At 47.1% G+C, this 10,965-nt stretch overlaps 1 non-coding gene across 1 annotated transcript; it reads left to right on the top strand.

The window, feature by feature from the left end:
* Positions 1–10,606: 10,606 nt before the first annotated feature.
* Positions 10,607–10,713, top strand: LOC111820248 (U6 spliceosomal RNA). The gene has a single exon (XR_002823800.1). It is a non-coding gene; the product is annotated as a U6 spliceosomal RNA (small nuclear RNA).
* Positions 10,714–10,965: the final 252 nt, after the last annotated feature.

Here is a 10,965-nt window from a genome sequence, read left to right as displayed (position 1 = left end):
CGCCAATTTCCCCTCCCTTGTTTATTCTCATATCCCATTGCTTCACTTCCTTCCTCCCCAGCGCTTGGTATCATCAGAGTTCTCAGTGTCTGTTGTGAGGCAGCTGATTGTGCCTTTCCCTGGTGGCTAATGAGGTTGAATACCTTCTCATGTTGGCCACGTGGGGCAGGTTTTGTGAAGTGCCTGTTCAAGTATTTTGCCAATTTATTTATTATCTTTTTGAATGTCTCTTCAATTTCTATGCTTACGGTGATTTTATTTTAAGGGCAGAGTTAACACTTTCCTGCCGTTAGACCATGGTCAGAAACATCTTATCCACCCTGAAAATTTTTGTTGAAAAGAAAAATTTGGTCATTGAGTCAATTCAAGTTAACAGGGTTTATTGAAGGAGAAACTGTTTGCAAACAGGAAGCACTCAAATTGAAAATGATGAGTTTACACAGTTTCCACCCACTGGGGTCGATTCCGACTCATGGCGACCCTACAGGACAGAGTAGAACTGGCCCGTAAGGTTTCCAAAGAATGGAGCAGCTAGTGGGTTCAAACCACCAACGTTTTGGTTAGCAGCCAAGCATTTTAACCACTGCACCACCAGGGCTCCTCTTACACAGTTTACAACACCTTTTAAAGCTTAGATGATTAAGTATCTTGTCCTTTGCTTTAATTGGTTAATCACATTTAGTTTTCCTTTTGTTTTAGGAAAGTTGGTCACTGAATGCTAAGCTGGCTTATCTTGATTGCATGAGTGTTGCTAACTCATGCTGATAATTATTGCTAACTTATGCTAATTCACGATAAGGAAAACTTGTCTAAGTTTCAATTTTGCGAAAACTTATTGTTGCTTGTAAATGGCCTTACGACTACTTTTTGTTTGGCTCTTGGCATAGGGAAGCCATTTTAACTCTTGCCTCTATAAAAACTGTAGCAATTGTAATAACTTGAATCTCAGGGAGCAGGGGCTGGAGGTTTCATCCCTTCCTTCCCAGAAGCCGCTGAGCTTCTAAAGCAAACATTCCAACTTCCCTCCCCAAACTTCTAGCTCCACATGCGGATACAGCCTCACCCCATAATTCCAGCACCCCTTCTCACCTGACCCACTGCTACACCCTACTCACATGATTCTAATAATTAATGAAATAACCGATAAAATGTCCAGCATGGTCCTTGAAGCCTTGTATGCTATTAATAAATATTACTTCCCTTCCCCTGCTCTGCAGAAAGGAAAAGGAGCGATAACTAATAGGAACATTTATTGAATGCTACTTGAGGGCTGGAATCCCTGGGTGGTGCAAATGGTTAATGCGCTTGGCTGCTAACTGAAAGGCACCTCACCCAGAGACACTTCAGAAGAACGGCTTGGCAATCTACTTCCGAAAAATCAGCCATTGAAACTCAATGGGGCCCAGCTCTACTCTAACACACATGAGGTTGCCATAGGTTGGAATCTACTCGATGGCAACTGGTTTTTTTACCTGAGAGCCAGGTAGTATGCCAGGGACTGCTAACTGTCCACCCAGTAGCCATTCTCTTCTTCCATCTTAGTTACAGACTTTATTCAGGGCAGTCATGTGCCCCCTTTGTCTTCCCTGTCTTCCTCCTTCCTGATGCCTATAACTTGGCGCTCCAGCAGCCATCTTGGACCATGAGTTGTTGCCCCTAAGGACAAAGGAGCCTGACTTGCTGACACAGCAGAGCCATCAGACCAGCCCTGGAAAGACAACTTCCAGACATCTTTCATGCAAGAGAAAAATAAACGGCTATCATCTCCACCTCATGGTGACCTCATGTGTCACACAGTAAAATTACTCCATAGGGTTTTTAACAGCTGTAAATCCTATGGAAGTAGATTGCCAGGTCTTTCTTCCACGACAGCAAACCGCTTGTACCACCCAGGGACTTTCTATCATCTTAAAGCCACTGTTATTTGATTTTCTAGTATGTGAGGCAGAACCTAATCCTGATACTTATGAACAACATATGTTTTCAGTTAATTGTAAACATACGCCTGCTTGAGCTAAGTTTTCCTGCTTTCATTAAAGTCATTTTTGCTGGTCAATAAATGATAAAATATTTTAATCTCCACACCAAAGTTTATATGTTTCAAACAGCCCATTGTATTAGTATTTTCGTGCTGTAATTGGGGCATGGGGTCTTAATGGCTAAGAAGTTAGTATTCTCTACAGTAGAAGTATTCCTTGCTCTTTATAAAAGGATGTCCTGTTCATGACAGTTATCCAAAAAAAACCAAACCCACACCGTCGAGTCAATTCTGACTCATAGTGACCCTATAGGACAGAGTAGAACTGCCCCATAGGGTTTCCAAGGACGTAATCTTTACAGAAGCAGAATGCCGCATCCTTCTCCCACAGTGCGGCTGGCTGGCGGGTTCGAACTGCTGACCTTTTGATTAGCATCTGAGTGCTTTAATCACTTCGCCGTCAGGGCTCCTTCACATAGGTATATATCAGGATACTCAGAAAGTGAAGAATTCTTTCATTTTGAACTGAATTAGCAACAAACACAGTGCATTTCCTGTGTAAGTCAGCCAGGCTAACTGTTCAAGGCGAAACTCTCAAGGACATGGTAAACACCCTTGATGACCAGAATGTGGAAAGATCATAAGTCACTGTCAGATAGCAGGTACATGGGCTTGGTCACTGAACCATTATTAAAACAGGAAGTGGTACCTACACAGAGAGAGAGAGAAATAGGCAGGCTGAAGAGTTGGAAGGGAGGCAGCATGGTGTAGGGGTGTTTTGGATTGTGTTTCTCAAAAATATGTGTTGTAAATCCTAACCCTTACACATGTGGGTAGGAGCCCTGGAGGCGCAGTGGTTAAGCGCTCAGCTGCCAACTGAATGGCCGGCGGTTTGAACTCACCAGCTGATCCCCAGGAGAAAGATGTTAGTCTGCTTCTGTAAAGATTACAGCCTTGGAAACCCTATGGGGCAATTCTACTCACTCCTATAGGGTCGCTATGAGTTGGAATTGACTTGACGGCAATGGGTTTTTTTGTTTGTTTTTACACATATGGATATAATCCCATTTGGGAATAGGGCTTTCTTTATGTTAATGAGACTATATCAGTGTAGGGTGTCTTTGTCTTAAACCAATCACCTTTGAGGCATGAAAAGAGCAGATTAGGCACAGAAGCAAGCAAGCACACATGGTGGAAGACAGACGTCACACCCCGTGAAGATGGTCAAGGAACCGAGGCACAGAAGCTGAAGAGTGACAAGTACCTTCCGCCAGAGCCAACAGAAGAAAAAGCCTTCCCCTGGAGTCGGCGTCCTGAATTCCGACTTCTAGCCTCCTACACTGAGAAAATAACCTTCTGTTTGTTAAAGCCACCCACTTGTGCTATTTCTGTTACAGCAGCACCAGATTACTAAGGGATGAACACTCTGGATTCTGGAGTCAGGAGTCCTGGTCCTGACTCCACCACCTGCTGGTTCAGCTCGTCTTTCTGAGTCTCAGTTTCCTCATCGGAAAAGGCTGACTGGTAACACCTATCCCGTGGTGGTGGTGTGAGGATGAAATGAGAAAACGCTTGTAAAATGCCTGGCATGAAGGAAGCACTCGATAAATGTTAAATATGGTGGGTTTGTCCTATTTTTAATCTTTTTGTGTGTGTGGTAAATATATAGGTAACAAAACATTTGCCACTTAATCTTCACATGTACAGTTCAGTGACATTCAATATGTTCATCATGTTGTTCAACCTTTACCATTAACTGTTCCCAAATTTTCCCATCACCCTTAACAGCTCAGGGTCCCCTAAGTGTTGTTTATCTCCCTTTCCTCTACCCCCTGCCCACCTCTCATAACCACTAATAAACTCTGATCTCTATACACTTGCCTATTCTAGATATTTCATATTGTTTTTCTTTGTCAGTTGGCTAATTTGAGGCAAAGAAGACCAACCTGTCACTTCAGCAAGAAGGCCTTACTCCAACATAATGAGACAAATCATAAAGCCATTTGATCATTCCCCAGCTGAGCCCTGGGGGAAGAGCCAGCTGAAGACAACCCTGACAGCCTGCCCCAAGGTGCGTACCAGGGCCCCTCACCTCCCCAGGGCAACAATGCTCCACATCACCAACGCCCAGAGCTTCCAGATGTAAATACAGATGGAAGTTCCAATTTTTATTTAAAGATCCTAATTTCTGCATGTTTATTTGGGGGATTACAGAGGTGGCTTAAGCTACTTTAAGACGTTATAATTTGAAGTCTTTCCTTCACTTGGCTGCTAAAGTTTAATTCAGTCTAATTATTTCATATGGCATTGACTATAATAGTTTCATAATTTCTAGTATATTAAGCACTTAATATGTTGTATCATTTGAAATCACATAGTAAATTCAGCAAAGTACATTTTAATGAGAGTTAAGTGGTGTGAAAATATTAATACAATGTGATGGTTCATCTTGGTGCTCATATGTTGTTGGTCTGTTCATGAAGCACAAATGCCTCGCTTACCAGGTAAGGGAGGGCACACTGACCGAGGTGCCAATGGGTGTCTGACAATGGCAGCATTCCTACCTTGTGGTGCCCAGCGCTTCACAGTGGGACTTCTCATTGGGCCTCACAACCCTGGGAAGCAAGTAGGGAAATCATCACCTTCATTTTAGGGATAAGGAAACTGAGGCACAGCGACTGGAGGAGACTTGCTTCAGGTGACCCAACCAGTCAGTGGAGTTTCTGGGATGGGAGTACAGATCTTCTTGGCACAAAGCGACTGCAGCCTGTCCGTCCCACAGCTGTCAGTGTAACCTCAGGGGTGAGCCATGTGTGGACTCCTGGGCAGTGAGGACTTGAAGGTGTTACCCCTCCCTCCCAACTGCAGCCCCACATAGAGAAATCAATGGAGAAGCTGGCTGACTGTACTCAAACTCGGCAATTCCTTTTTTTACACTCTTTCAGAGCATCCTCTCCATACCCAAACCTAAATACCTGGAGCTCTTAGGCCACCCTGGGGTTGCCAAAGAAACGGGTCATGATGAACTAAATCACACTGAACCCTTCATAGAGCAGCAACTCAAGATAATGGTGCATCAATGATGAGATTTAAGGCAACAGGAAGAGGTATTTTGGAGAGAGATTCCCAGAACGCCTCCAAGTCCTTGGAGTTGTTGTTAGGTGCCATCGAGTGGGTTCCGACTCATTGCAGCTCTATGTGTAACAGCGTGAAACACTGCCTGGTGCTTCACCATCTTCACAATTGTGGCTCTGTCGGAGCCCACTGTTGCAGCCACTGTGTCAATCCATTCCATTGCGGGTCTTCCTCTTTTTCACTGACCCTCTACCAAGCATGATGTCCTTCTCTAAGGACTGGTCCCTCCTGATAACATGACCAAAGTAAGTGAGACAAAGTCTCGCCATCCTCGCCTCTAAGGAGCATTCTGGCTGTTACTTCTTCCAAGACAGAGTTGTTAGAGAGAGCCAATTCCAGCATCACCACTGACTAGCTGTGTCCTTAGGCAGGTCTCCTAACCTCTCTAAGCCTATGTGCTCCCAACCCCCCAGCCTCCGTGGTGCTTAGCTCTCAGAGACATTCAAAAGAAACAGAACATCAGAAGACCAGGTGTTGATCTTAAAGGGCAAGGGTTCACACTAAGCTAACAGGTGTTAGCATGTCTATGGGTCCCTAAAGGTTGGCAGTTCAAACCCTCCCAGCAGGACTGGGGAAGAATGGCCTAGCGATCTGCTTTCTTTAAGATTATAGCCAAGAAAATCGTATGGAACAGTTATACTCTGTAACTCATGGGGTCACTATGAGTTGGAATCGACTCGATGGCAAAGGGTTTGGTTTGGTGTTAGTGTGTCTATGGGGTATCCCTTCCCCGAAACATAACTGCATTTTAACTAGGACCCTCAGTAACTCAGCCCAAAGATTCAAAGATATCTGGGCAAAAACAGTCCCCATCGTAGCTAAGGAACAAAAATTGGGGACCCCCCCCTAATTTTAATTTTTTTTAAGTTTGTTTCATCCAGATAGTTGCAAACTTAAGGAAGGAAAAAGAAAGGAGAGTAAGGAAGTAAAACGAGTATTTTCTACCTACCAGTCACTTCCCATACGCCTAGAACCAACCAAAAAAACCAACTGTCGAGTCGATTCCAACTCATATGCCTGGATACTGTTCTAAACACTTTACATGAATTAGCTCATTTAACGTGCTAGGGTCTTTCACATTCAATCCTGTGTTTAATCTTCAAACAACCTTGCAAAGCAGGCAGCAAAATCACCATTCCACAGGTGGGGAAACAGCTAGACAGGAAAATCCAGGCACAAACATGAGGTCAGGGCATAATAATTCAAAAGTGGGTATTGGCCCAAGCTGGGGAAGGAGCAGGATTAGAGGACGCGATGGAGGCCTAGTGTCTTAGTTACCTACTGCTGCTGTAACAGAAATACCACAAGTGGGTGGCTTTAAAGAACAGAAATTTATTTTCTCACAGTTTAGGAGGCTAGAAGTCCGAATTCAGGGTGCCAGCTATAGGGGAAGGCCCTCTCTCTGTGGGCTCTGGAGGAAGATCCTTGTCTCTTTCAGCTTCTAGAACTCTGGGGTTCCTCAGATCCTTAGCAGTCATCACATGGCATCTATCCCCACTGCCACACCTGTTTGTGCTTGCCTCTGTGTCTAATCTGCTCTTTTTATAACTCAGAAGTGATCAGGTTTAGGACACTACCCTATACTGATTTGGCATCACTAACATAACAAAGAAAGTCCTATTCCCAAGCAAGATTACATTCACAAGTATAGGGGTTAGGATTCCAACACATATTTTGGAGGGGGCAAAGGAACACAATTCAACTCAGAACACCTACATCCAGCATAGACTACTGTTGTTCTTGGGTGCCCTTGAGTCTATTTCGACTCATAGTGACCCCATGTGACAGAACAGAACTGCCCCATAGGGTTTTCTAGGCCGTAATCTTTATAGGAGCAGATCATCAGGTCTTTCTCCCTAGGAATGGCTGGGTGGGTTCGAACCACCAACCTTTTGGTTAGCAGCCAAGCGCTTAACCATTGTGCCACCAGGGCTCCTTGACATGGATTAGAAGAGCTAATCTAGCCACACTATGGGTCAAGCCAGAAGAGCAAGAACCCCAGACACAGGGGCAAGGAGGCTTGAGAGGAGAAACCTCCCTCCAAGAGGTCAGCTGGCCTTCTGATTTCAGAGCCCTTTCCCTCCAGCCACCCTCTGAGCTGTCGACTGTCTACAGCACACAGCCCCTCTTTTGCCTGCACTACTCCCCTCCCAGCCTCCTTTCGTGGGAAGCAAGAGGAAAACTTGGGAAAAACTCATTTACAGTGGTGAATCAGGTAGAAGAGTGCCCAGCAAAAGAACAAGGCTTAACTCACAGCATGAGCTGCTCAAAGGCATTTCTAGCAGTGTGGGGTGGTGAATGCTCCCTGCATCCACACCTCCTCCGGCCACAGAGTCTGCCCCCCTCCAAGGCTGGGCCCTGTGTCTGGGGCCTTTGGAGTTTCTGGGTCCGACCTGTAAGCTCAGCACCTCCTGCCCTCCACTCGCCTCCATGCCCAATGCCACTGATCCCCGGGGTTCCACACTCTGGAGAAGGCCATGCTGCTCCTGTCCACATTCCTGCTTCTTCCTCCCTCTAGTGGGGCTGAGAGGAGTCCCCAGCCCTTCCAGCTTCACATGAAAAAATGTAGTGCTGTCTGGCTGTAGGGGACATACTACAGCCCATTTCTTCATTGTTCTAAACCAAATTAAAGCTGGCGCGTCTCTCTCCCACCCAGGATGGGGGGAAGTGCCACCTCAGACAGGAGCGAGGAACTACTCATCTCTCGGGGTTCTGCAGCCCAGGACATTTGGGGAACACTGTCTGGACTCAGGCCATCCCAAGCCTGTGGAGTGAAGAGAAGCTAACAGCTCCGAGGGCCAGTGGGGAGCCGGGCTTCCATCGCAGCTCCAAGGCTTCCAACCAGCACCAGTCCTCTGGCACCATGCGCTCCTCCTCCCCTTTAGTACCTGTCCCCTAGGGGTCTGTTGGGGCTTAGGATTCCCAGCAAGTCACAACCCCCTTGGTCCTTTCCTCACCCGAGTACCTCCAGCTCATCCCACATCCCATCTGTCTCCTTCCTGCCTCTCCTCCCACATTGGGCTTTCAGGTCTCAGGGCCACATGTTCCCAAACTCTAGGCATACAACAGCCCCTGTGGACCGTTCCTGGGGTCTTCTGCACCCGAAGAAACACCAGCATGCGTCACTCTTCTAAAATAGGAATCAAAAATATTGTTGAATTTTTACATCTTGCTAATTATATCCTCAAAATAGTCCTGAGGTTACCCACCACAGCATGCGAAAGCTCAAAGAGATGTTAAAGTTCATTTCTAAGGCCGTTGCCTCGCTTGCAGAGGGTAAATCAGAACCATAGGTGTGCAGGGACTTGCCCAAGTCACAAAGGTGGTGAGGGGAGGAACGGAAACTAGAACTCGGATCTTTCTCCTCTGCACCACAATTGCTCAAAAGCAAAAAAACAAACAAAAAACTTGCTACTGGCTCAAAATAATCCATGCCCTTGTAGCCAGAAACGGTGAACAATAACCAGGTGTCTCCTGCTGGTTTCCGCAATAAGGCAGTTATGAACCCAGGAGTCATGCCTGTCACCATGACACGTGTGCGCATCAACTGTGTCAAAAAGGCTCTCCTTCTAAATAAATAAATAAATATGTGGATGCTAACTGAAGACTAGGATTATCTCCTATCAATGTTAATACGCTTTTTGGTTATTTGCAATTCCCTTTTGTAAATCTGAGGAAACATCATTGCCCAAATTAGCTCTTTTCGCTCAATAAAGGCCAGATTAGCATTTTGAGGTTTGTGTTCGCTTACTGCTTATTTAGAGAGGTCAGGTGAGAAGCTGGGCAACCTGCACCTGATTTCCATTTCACTGAAGACAGCTGCGGGGGCGGGGGGGGGGACTCCAAAGTCCTGGCACTCCGTGGCGGTGGCTGGGTCCCTCCCCTCTCACTGTGCTCAGCCAGAGTACTGCTTGCAGTACCAACCACCTCCATGGCAGCCTCCCCTGAAGGACTGGCCCCACGGGTGAAACTGACCTCAAGCGGCTCCAAGGTCTTTTTCTGGCTGGAACTCACTGTCCCCATCCTCAGGGCTGCCTCTGTATCAAGTGACAGCTCAATGTCCCAATCAATGTCTCCTTCCCTCCTAGAAGAAGCTGTTTCTGCCCACCGACTTATTGACCCACGGGTATTCTCTATACCCCATGCTTTCTCTCAGCATTGAAGAATGCTCTTCCACGTTTGCCTGGCTCCCTTGCTGGAAGGAAAGCTCCACGACCTAGGCAAACCCTGAGCACTTGTTCACCCCTGGAGCCCCAGTGCTGATATCATACAACAACAAAACCAACAACCCATTGCGCTAAGTCGATTCTGCCCCCGAGTCTCCAAAGAGCGGCTGGTAGATTCGAACTGCCAACCTTTTGGTAAGCAGCCATAGCTCTTAACCACGGCGCCACCAGGGCTCCGCTGATACTAATAATAACTATTAAATGAGCGAAGCAATGAAGGGAAGAAGGAAAAAAGCCAGAGAGCTCTGGCAGTACTAACAGCGAGGGAGACTCTTTTCTGAGTTCACCTGGGAACAGGAAATCGTGAGTTTTTGAAATCACTCTTGCCTCCAGACCCCAACTACTTTCACCACTGGCAGGACAACTTCGAGCTGATTGTTTAGCCTCCCAGAGCCTCTTTTCTTTCTAACCCGCAAATTAGGAGAAACGACACCGATGAAGCAAACGCCTGGTCTTTACTAAGTGCTGGGTCATACGAGTGGTGAGCTTTCCCAGACCGCCACCACCCCTGGGTCACACTATCGAAAGCCTGACCACAAAGTGGACATACGCCCCCTTCCACTTGTCCCAAGTGCAGGGCGCCGGCCCACAGAAGCCCAGGGAAAGCTGAGGCCGCGTTCCGGCCCATCCCGAGGTGGCGCTCATCCTCCCCTGAAGCCCCAGCCGCAACCCTCGGGCCATGCCCACCCTCTTCCGGTCCATGGTCTGTGGCTCCTGCCCTCTCACGAGTCCCGGGTTCCGGCACGGGACGGGTTCGGTCAGTGACTCGCAGTCTTTTCGAGGGCCCGTATCGGACCCCTGGGGGAACCCGCTGGACACTATGCCCCTCGCCCCAAAAACTGCACACGCGGAACCACCGCACGGCCGCATTTGCCCTCGCACGGCGAGAGGACGTCCCTGATCCCTCCGCGTCCTCCCCGGCCGGCGCGGAAGAGGCGTGCAAACAGCGCGCACCACGTGACGGAGCGTGACTGCAGGCGCCGACCGAGAGGCGCGCACCAAGGTCGGGCGGGAACGGGCCCGATTTCCCATGGTCCCTTTATATTTGCATATAGGATGTTAGAGGGATATAGAGACAATTAGATTTTTTTGGCCGTAATCACAGAGATACAAGTAACGTATGTGTGAGCAAGAAAATAATAAGAATTTTAAGTGTCTTGGGGGATTTTAAAAAAAAAAAAAAAAAGGTATGATTCAGATAGTCACCATAATGGTAAAGAGTAAGAATTTCTCTGCCTTATATACTTTCCGAGAAAACCTAACAGTCGTGCTCGCTTCGGCAGCACATATACTAAAATTGGAACGATACAGAGAAGATTAGCATGGCCCCTGCGCAAGGATGACACGCAAATTCGTGAAGCGTTCCATATTTTTGCCCTTGGAATTACAATAGTGTACACGTTGTACCTACATACAAGCACTTTTCACCTACAGGTTTTATCTTTCGACACAAAGGAAACTAAGTAGTCCTGGGAGACAGAACGAAAGGAGGTGGGGACACAGATTCGGCTCTTTGCGGTGCTTTTTACACTTGGCCCTCAGGTCCCCCGATTGTTATCTTTGTCGTCTTGCCTGTTTCTTCTGGCACTATCCTGCGCACGGTGGTACCTTACACTTAAGGAAATA

This window comes from Trichechus manatus, unplaced genomic scaffold (genome assembly GCF_000243295.1).
Source record: "Trichechus manatus latirostris isolate Lorelei unplaced genomic scaffold, TriManLat1.0 scaffold00030, whole genome shotgun sequence".
NCBI lineage: Eukaryota > Metazoa > Chordata > Mammalia > Sirenia > Trichechidae > Trichechus > Trichechus manatus.
The sequence above is the reverse complement of the archived record's forward strand: the minus strand, read 5'-3'. Positions and strand labels throughout refer to the sequence as shown.